This window comes from Branchiostoma lanceolatum, chromosome 14 (assembly GCF_035083965.1).
Source record: "Branchiostoma lanceolatum isolate klBraLanc5 chromosome 14, klBraLanc5.hap2, whole genome shotgun sequence".
Classification (NCBI taxonomy): Eukaryota; Metazoa; Chordata; class Leptocardii; order Amphioxiformes; family Branchiostomatidae; genus Branchiostoma; species Branchiostoma lanceolatum.
The window spans coordinates 7,566,112-7,575,841 of record NC_089735.1 but is presented as its reverse complement, the minus strand read 5'-3'; positions in this window follow the sequence as shown (position 1 = coordinate 7,575,841).

Here is a 9,730-nt window from a genome sequence, read left to right as displayed (position 1 = left end):
AACGGTACATATCCCCTAGGGCCCCTTTGGGTCGTCGTAAAATATTGCGGCGAGGTTACTTGACAGCTCAAAAATACGAATATGTTTGAAATGGTCGTACACAGTACCGAGACATCCCGACAAAATGTGCCCGCATTAACGTTTCATTTTGTGAAACGTGTTTTAAAAAAATGAGTTGGGTACCTTAGAATGGCGACTGTTGTTAGTGTAAACACGGAACAACAGACTGCGATGCCTTGCGCTGTTGACGTCATCTTACACATCAGAACCACCAGCCCGCCGTCTGTGAATTGATAAATGTGTGCACAACTAATTTCAACGCTCTAATGAGCATTGGTAGCCAGCATATTAGATCATACCCTGTTCTAGGCTAGCGATGGACTACAGCGGTTGGCTCGAATGGTGCAAGCGTATGGACATGAACTAAGCACCTGTATAAATATCAATGATTTTGACAGATTGTGTTGACACGTTAGATTAGGCCCCTGGTTCAGCTTTTAAAATGGACATAAATTCATCGTACAAGCAATAAACTCGCTTAAAAACTAAGTATATTTTGCCAATTTCATTTTATTGCTCTGTATAATTCTGCAATCCTTATCATATAATTCACGGTGTTTCTACGCTCATAGGATAAACATTTAACATTATATATACAACCAACCGCGTACGTTCCAGGACGTCTCGCAATATTTCAGCCACACTGGCTTTGTCTATCTGATACAGTACAGAAGCAGTTTAACGGGTTTACAAAAAATACCTGTAGTAATGATGATTACAGAATCGTCCCTTACCTGCCAGTAGCTCCTGTATCAACGTGAATGGCACGCAGAATATCCCTTCTTAAAGGTCGCAGGTGGCAGGGTTGAAAATGAAACAACAGGCTCTAGTCCCTTTTATTTGTTCTTCGTTTTAAAACGTTTCCATTTTCGTTGATGAAAGTTAGACATACAGGTATTAAGATACGCCAAAAATAATTACTCAAGCAACTGGATAGGATTTTGAAACAGTCAAACTGAGTTCTTATTTTTGGCGTTTCCATTTTTGTTCGATCTCCATAGGCACCTTGACAGGATACACTACGGTAGTTTTTTTTATACTGACGGTACAAATTGATTCACTTCGTCCGTATATTTAGTATTCCCTCCTATGGCCAACGTTCTCGCCTCAGTGAATTGAGGTGTTATTTTCGATTCATTACCTATCTTTAATTAATACATGTTGTGTTTCTGGCTACAGCCTGCATGTTGTCTTGCTTAACTATGGGAGGCAGAGGAAAAATGCTGTTTTTTTCCCAAAAGCTTGTTTTCGTTCGCGGAAATAGTCAGGTGTGGAATTACAACAAATCCGATGAGTGAAATGTTTAAAAAGGACGTGTGAAATTATAGACGACGTGTGATATTGATTCCACACAGGAAAACATCTTGTACCGGATCCCCCTACATGACAGATACGAAAATTCAATAAACTCAATATGTCGTATAGCCTCAAACTTCAATAATAAAACAAATCGCTACACGTCTTAATCTATGAAAGGCCAACGGGGAGAAAGTATGGATCTCTCTGACTGCCATATTAGCACGCAGACGTCTTGTTATGATTCAATAATTTGTGTGTTTTCAATATTTGATCCAGAAACATGAGGTTCCGTTCTTGGACATGCACCGGAGAAAGTTACTCGATTTTCTTGACATCACGGACTGCAGATTACTTACAAATAACGTGCGACAGAAATGGCGCATGTACCGGAAATTCAATTTGAAAAAAAGTGCATTCTATGCCGTTACGGTCATGGAGAAACGTGATCCAAAAACAGTAACGCGAGGAATAAATGTAATGCTATCATGTTGTCCAGTCCTTTCTAAATCCTGTCTGCAATCATTATTTCCAAGAACAGCCCTAGATGTTGTAACATCACCCACTTTCTTTGAGGGCACTGCATTCTAATGAATGAACGAATGAAGATCTTTATTGCACGTTTTTTGCTCTGATGAGCTAAGTACAGGTCATGGTGAAAAGCAGAAGTATAGTAACAGCGATAACAAAACTTGATACCTAACTACATCTAAATACCGCTGTGTACAGGTTCAATTCCTCTCGCTTCTTACGACAGTTGTTGATGTATGAGCATACGGGGTATATAAAATATGGCTTGTCTAGTTTCATAAGAAATACGAATTTTTCTGGGATATCTAAGAACGAAAACTAGATAACGTATCCTTTTTACAAATAAAGAGGATATTCCTCTCATCGTTGTATAGTGCACAATCAACAACAAAATGACACTCGTCCTCAATCTTACCTAAATCACAATATTGGCAAGTTCTTTGCTCCAACGAAATGCGGTTATGTCTTCCTTTTTAAATGTACAGTTTGTGTGAACTAACCCGATGGTTTGTGATGGATGTTCTTTGTGTTTGTAGTTTAATCACAAGTATGGGTTATACTTATTGCCAGAAATCAATGTCAATTTTAGTCTCAAAGTAGATTCAAAATGAAATTGACACGCATATAGAAACGCAATGATTTTCAAGATCAAAACAATATTTATCATCATGACCCACTCTAAAGTTTGACCAATTGTTATTTGTGATATAACCTGGAGCGTAATTGAGGAGGTGGGATAGTGTTGCTTCGTAGCGAAGCTATTGCCCAGTCCAAACTCAATGCCAAGCAACACAAGTTGTTTAAAAGTTATTTTGAGGTTCAGAAAAACAACAATCTGCAGAACCAGAACACTTACTTCTGTGATTGGCTGCCCTTTTTAATGTAAAATTTTCGGAATCTAAAATTCATTTGCTTTACCACTCCTCCAGATGTTGAGATTTATCCAGTGTAGAGAACTTAATAAAAAACAGGAAATTATTGGCAAATATCCTAACATTTGAATCAAGCTGATCTGCTAAGTCGTTTCTGTACTTGTTGCCAGGATGGTTCATTGTGGAACCTTCGACGCCACTCTACTAATTGGAGCTGAGGCTTTCCCTTTTTTTGCAGTATTTCCAAGTCAGTGAAGCAGGTCTATCGGCGTCGTTGTTATTTGATGGTTTTTAACGATTGTTTTTTTTTATTGGCTAACCCATCACTAGCTGTTATTTTGACTGACCAAGGCTGTATTAAGTCTGGTCAGAATTCTTTAAGTGGATTCATCTCGCCTACCACCAAATTACTTCCGAAGTTTCTGACAATGAGTGAACCCGCAAGCACACTTGGCAGCTGCATGTACACTTTAGCAAACTCACTTGGCCAAGATATGGCGAATGCTCAAGTGAGGTTAAACGCATTCTGTTCATATCTTACCCAGAGCGTTGTCCGAGCTATAGTACTGATGCGATCTGCAGACACCGAGTGACTTACCACAACTCCATTCCAATACTGTTACAGCCAGTAACAACCAACCCTACGTCGACATTTTTTACGCATGGTGACGTAAACTGGGACGCTCAACTGTGACCCACCTCTTGGCATCTGAAAACGAGACCATCCAAGTGCTACGCTACTCATCGGCTTTCTGGCTGAGCCACTATTGACGCCTCTATATGTAAAATGCAAAAAAAGTGTCCTACACCTGAAACGTTGCAATCCCCAACGGTTTTGTAAATATTTCATTTCGTTGTAGGTGTTTCATACATGTTTTATTTGCTTTTTCGAAGTATTGGCTCCTAGCCCGAAATAATCAATAAATAGATAAAAGTAATTTATTTCAAATACCAACCATTGCCAATAACCAGATAATCTAAGATACCATCGCTACGTTTTGAAATCATTTCGGCACTTCATAGAATTTCAATTAGTCGCAGAGACTGAGCTAATCTGTTCCTAAAGCTACTTAAACAATACAATCAGACCTTGAGGTGAAATTAGAGGCCTTATCTCCCATAGCCTTATGTCAAGCTCATTACTCTTATCATGTTTTACTCTCCACACACGTAGAAACTACAGACCAGTCGGCGGTCTGTCTGAATGGTCGGCGTCAGGGAATATGAGCGATTATGCTACAATCTGCTAATTGCCTTGTTAAAGACTGAGAGAGCCCGGAGGCATACCGTAGATCTTAATCTTACTGAGGATAACGATTAATGTAGTCGATCTAATGATTGTTGGTGACTCAAGGGACTCCTTTCGTCGTTAAATGTGTGAACTTTTACTGAACATTTAAATAGTTTGTGATCACTAACGTTTTCCGTGATGGTGACGGAAGGTCATGGCAGGTCTGAGATGAGATGAACTGGTTATGGATAGAATATGATTAACAAACTTCCTGCCATGTGACTCGCCCCCTGTCATGTCTGTCGTACTGCTATGCCTGGTTGCCAGGCATGACAGGCATATTCAATAATAGGCAGAACATGTTCAGACCCTACATACCATAGTTGTTTGCATATATAGATTGATTAAAAAGAAATATAAACTTATGAGACTATTCACAAAATGATACATTACACATTACATACATTTTGACATCATATGAAAAATCCCATAACCAATCAGAGGAGAGATGTAGTTTTTCTAGGAAGACAAATGTAAATTTTCAAAAAGGCTTCCTTAGATACTGATATCGCTGCTAAAAATGTAAAAAAATTCCATTATTGCGTTCGAGTGAAGAAACAGAACATATACGCATGCTTAAATATACAATTTCATGCAGTGAATGCATCTGATTTTATATGGAACATGTGCAGCACTTAATATATCTTTCACGTATTTGAAGGCCATTGATAACGTGTTTAATCGTCCGCCTGGACAAAGCAAAGAGCTAAGTCCAGAAAGTCTGGAGACAGTGTTTGAAGGAGTGCTCATTTGTCACCAGACTGAGGCGAGAACAGGCAAAGGCACACGGGGTGTCAGGGAACTGCCACGCGAGAAACCACCTCTTTATGCTGCGTTAAGATTGATGTTCTGGCTGTGCTGCTGGGTCTTAAACCATGTCAAACATCCATTCATTAAAATGTATTTATTCCAACCACGCGTGAAGTAAAAGGTTGATAAGGTACTTTGCCGACTTTGATGTGAAACTGTACCCTGGAAGAAGTGTTAAGTACATAACGCACTGTAGGATTCTCTACCATGCCATATCTGGCAGGCATAAATGCAAAAACATTTACTCAGGTAAACAAGAGTCCGTAGGACACAAACCTCCGTGAAATAATCATGATGTTTGCGGTGTGGGTGTGTTTGATAATACCCTTTTTATCAGGAACAGCACTGCATTTGAAACCTGTTTCCATGCATGTCCAGGCAGTTGTTTACTATTAGGAAATAACCAATGCAGTGCAACAAGCTGGAGCCTAATACCACTACCCCTACCTGAAGAGTACTAGTATTCAATTGGCCCCAGCATGTATAACACAGGCTACCATTAGGATACGGCAGCTGATTTAATTACCGGCATAATCTTCATTATTGAACTGTCAAGTTATAGATCTCCGAGAACTGAAAATACTGCGGTGCCCAAAATCGCCATGTTTAATCAGGACCTCGATAGCAACCAACATACCAATATCTAAATAAACAAATCAATCGAAATTATCACAGTTAATCAGTCAACATCACATCAATGACGTCTAAATTACGTCATGTTACGTCATAACGTTACTTGAATTACAGGAGTGATAAAATCCACATGTTAATAACTCCCTGCAAGTTTGGTGATGATAAATCATTTTGTTTGGAAGTTATAAAGGAGCCCACACTTGGCCCCAGGAATCCCCAAAAAGCCTGGTCTAGATAGGGTTGAAGGAAATCACATTTGATTTTACCAGAGTTCTAAAAATCTCACACGTCGATTGGCTTCAGTGTCCCCTTTTACTACCCTCATCAATAAAGAGAGCTTGTCGCACCCTGAAATAATAAAACCTCTTCCCCCACCACAAATACCACCAACGGGAGTAATTACAGTTCGTCACTGACAAAAGTAGCACTTCGGAGGTGCCGGTAGAGCTGTATAACGGCCATTACCGTTTCTACTTGACAAAGTACTGGGAAATATGACCCCTTGAAAGAGCAGGGAACTTTAGGATGGTCCTTACTATTAATAATGGACATTTCTCTATAATCAAGAGCAACTGACACGGCGTATTTCACGACTGGAACGGGCGTAAAACTATCGGCCGGTAAGCTCAGTGTCGTAAAAGTTCATTACAGTCAATTACGAAGTGCTGCAGAATGTATAGGGTTTGGGAAAAGCTAATTCATTACACTGGACCTTGAGTTTATGGATGGAGTAGATAACCCCAACGTGTTAATGTTTCAACGTGCTATTTCAGTCTAAGAACTGCTTAATGTTTAACTACCCATGTTGAAGACGGTAGGCTTTCATTTTCTGCGATACGTTCACCATTATCATCAATCCTACTGGACGTCGTGCGACTCTTATGTATTGTACAGCATTATACTCTTTTGTGGTGATCATTGCTGCATCAATGTAAGAGAAATATTTTGACAAGTTTATGTGTGAATCATACCTGCTGATCATCATGATTTATGTAAACTGAATCAAAAGGTATCATTTTAATAATGTATTGTAACGATTGAAACAGTTAGTTGAAATTTATTCTTATTTTGTGTTTTATATTTCAATCTCCTCAATTTTGCCGACTCTTTTCATTATTTTCTCTAGCTGCATAATGACAGACACTAACAGAGATTCAATACACTCACCATTTGGCATTTCAAGTTGTCATATAACGCTGCGGCGTTATGATGATAACAAACTAGATTTCTATAATATGTAGCATCCAATTGTATCAATGTAGTGTATCTTTAGCGTACAATTTATCCAACTAAACAGCCTTCATGCATCTTTATATTAATTTATATGGCTTTAGGACAACATTCCTCTATACGTAGAACTGACTGCTTTAAAGATTTATAATGAGGATTTACACTTTTCCTACTCTTCTACATGCATTTCTTGCCCATTTTGAAAACTGAATGAACATATTGCATGTTACAATAGGCTTTAATCAGAAATATATTGTAATAAATTTGTTATTCTATCATGGTTGCCAAACTTGTTGTCAAATAAGATGCTGCAATTTGGTTCTTATAAGTGTCTTTATGCTTTGGGCGTGTAGGTATTATTCTAATATGTAACTTGGTATTGAACGAAAAAGAAATCTTTTTCAAGATCTGTGACATATTGACACGTAACTATTTGATGATTACAAAGATCATTACTGAAACATAATGAAAACAGGGTCTAAAAAATAAATTGATGAGTCAAGATGTGGTAATACATTAAGTTTAAGTGCCGCATTGCTTAATTGCATTCGGTCATCATAGTATTATTTCTAATCGATACTCTCTATACCCTGTTCGCCGAGATAAGACAAAAGGTGCAGCAAATCGTTGATAAGATTTCTAAACACACATGTCCATTTGATGACTGGGGACGACACTCCTTCAGATGGGAATTGACTTCCTTTGCAGTATTGATGAAACTGCTTCTTGGCGACCATTTATGGTCTATTTCGATTGATCCGGTCATGAAGTAGACATTTGAATCTCCTCAGTGTTACTCTATCGGACAGCTGTCATGCTCACTACTCTAGTGTTATATGTAGTTTCTGTGATAACCTATAGATTAAAATCCCTTATCGAGAATCTAGGTAATAATCTACTCGGTAAAATCGTCGTTAAACAACTTGAATGACTCACGGACCGCCATTTCTGCACATATGTTACTACTTTTGAGTCTTGAATAATACAGTCCCTGATGGAAGATAGGGTGGAGTGGAGGAAGCTTTCAAGTCTGGTTCGAGCGGGAGCTCGACCAAAGTAAAGTAAATAAGTAATAATCTAAAGTAAACCTTGTAAATACAATAGTCCGTTTATATGTATTGTTATTGACAACTATCTTACTGGCGGTGCATTTTTCCTATATCTTTCATCAATAGCGTCCTAGATTTCTAAGTCACATGGTGAAAAGTAACACGGATTCTTTTACACACTCGGGGTAAAACATGAACGAGACCTTTAGACAACCTGAGTCTCAGGTTATTATTTATTACACGACGGGACCGGGTCCCATGTGTACCGTTAAATTAAAGGAATAAAGACGCACGGGAAATAACGAAGTTTGACGTAAATCTGGACTGCTGTTAAAAGACACGCTTGTGAGGCTCCTTATCTCATTGCTGCACGGCTGCTTCTGCTGAGTCTTGTTAAAGTAAAGTATGGTTATTTCTAAAACAAATAACGTAAACCTCAAGTAAGAGGGGTGCCAACAGTTGTCGGAATCATTCACTTGTCCCTTAGTGGAACAGAGCACACCGTGATAACCTTATTCTGTTGACCTGTTGGAATTTCAACCGGAACAGATAGGGTTAACGGTGCTGTTAGCAACAATGTTTTTGCACACAAAAGCACAAAAGTCATATAACTGTGATATTTTACACAGTTAGTATTACTGAACATTTTATCACGATATATCAAAAGGAAAATAAACGTGAAGAAAGTAAACGTAGTCTCATAGCCTTTTGGAGACCATAGAGGCAGTTGGTTGTTAAGAACTTATCTAGGGCAAGGTATTGGAAAGCCGAGCCCATCCCTCTCCTTCCATCGCTTTTTGCCTAACCAACCGAAGTTAGGTACATAATTCTTTCACACCTGGGTGAACAAAACCAGCCACCACGGACAATCAATTAGCAAGCTGGGACTATCAATTTCACAGAAATGAATGACAGTTGTGTGACTATTTGACGTATAGAGCATTCATAGTACACCATTTATGTTCAAAATGTTTTGTCGAACATGTTGGGGATGAGCAAGCTGTCTGCAAGGTGGATGCCCCAGATGTTGATACATCGTTTATGAAAGAGGCCGAGAACTTTTGATCACCCCTCGACAACATACAATTGCTTGTAGGAAAACGAAATGACAAAAAGTAAACAAGAAAGAGAAGAAAGTACACAATCAATACAGATACAAAGCTTTAAGTCGTCTAAATTTGTGATCAGTTGATCCGACTACTAGGTGACAGCTGATGGGGGGAGGGGGTCTCTCTGACAGCCTGACATACAGCTGTGCTGTTAAGACACTAAGTCTAGATTTGGTCTGTCTTCATGATGAATTTAGATTTCTATTCTTCTTTGATCATCTAGGTTTATCTAATGTCAATGTGCACACTGTCGATACAGTGTGGGATATTTTCTGACATTTTTAGCCGAGGAAGTTGAACACCCCTTGTAGACACTTCATACATAACAGCTTAGTTTTCACACATGGGGGTTTGGTGTTGGAATATGTATAAGGCTACACTGTTCAGCGGTTCTTGAGATTCATGAGAATGCATGTTTCAGTTTGCCGAAGGCAACACTAAAGATTTCTATCAGGTGTGTTTACGGTGGGGCTTAACTTCCATCGTAACCCGTCGGTAGCGGATTTCGTGTTAAAACGACAGTGTCACCGGGGGATCGTAAACAAGATGAAATATGTTGATATGCTGATACTCAACGTAGGTGGGTTATCTCTCGGCAAAGATTCACCACTTTAAAGTAATTGTGTTGGTTTTATGCTGCTTCATTGGCCGGTCATGGCGCATACAACAGAACCGGGGTTTTGGAAGGTTCCTTCCATTGCAGGGTGCTGTAACTTCCTGGAAATAACAAGGTACAAGAGACGATATCAAGCATATCGAATACTTTGAATAAGTTACAGAAAACTACAACAAATATTTTTGATGATTTATAGGTGCAGCTTAGAAATAGATATGGGAAAAAAAACGGTT